Below are 587 nucleotides of genomic sequence, written 5' to 3'. Positions count from 1 at the left end.
TCCACTACAAAGACGATTGTACTTTGCTTTGCCCGCCGCTACACGCGTGAATAATGACCAACGAGCTAAAACTTACCGCAAATGTGCAAAATAATAAAACGTGGTAAATATATGTCGCGGCCGTGAGTTTCCTTTTGCACGCCGTGCAAAAAAAATTTAAAAAGGGAATGCAACACGAGGACTTCCCAGGAAGTCACCCGTCCTGGTACTACTCTCGCCCAAGTCGCAGCCGTGAGTTTTCTTTTGCACGCCGTGCAAAAAAAATTTAAAAAGGGAATGCAACACGAGGACTTCCTAGTAGGTCACCCATCCTAATACTACTCTCGCCCAAGCACGCTTAACTTCGGAGTTCTGATGGGATCCGATGCTTTAGTGCTGGTATGATCGCATCCGACATGTTACCCCCGTCTTCGTCCCTTATGCTTGCCCCTCCCAGCTCCACTACAAAGACGATTGTACTTTGCTTTGCCCGCCGCTACACGCGTGAATAATGACCAACGAGCTAAAACTTACCGCAAACGTGCAAAATAATAAAACGTGGTAAATATATGTCGCGGCCGTGAGTTTTCTTTTGCACGCCGTGCAAT

General features: G+C 47.0%; 1 non-coding gene across 1 annotated transcript; it reads right to left on the bottom strand.

Annotated features, from left to right (window-relative positions):
• Positions 1-273: 273 nt before the first annotated feature.
• LOC119347263 lies at positions 274-392 on the bottom strand. The gene has a single exon (XR_005168230.1). It is a non-coding gene; the product is annotated as a 5S ribosomal RNA (ribosomal RNA).
• Between the last annotated feature and the right edge of the window lie 195 nt (positions 393-587).

Source organism: Triticum dicoccoides, unplaced genomic scaffold (assembly GCF_002162155.2).
Source record: "Triticum dicoccoides isolate Atlit2015 ecotype Zavitan unplaced genomic scaffold, WEW_v2.0 scaffold61879, whole genome shotgun sequence".
NCBI classification, from domain to species: domain Eukaryota; kingdom Viridiplantae; phylum Streptophyta; class Magnoliopsida; order Poales; family Poaceae; genus Triticum; species Triticum dicoccoides.
This window is presented reverse-complemented; position numbering and strand designations above follow the sequence as displayed.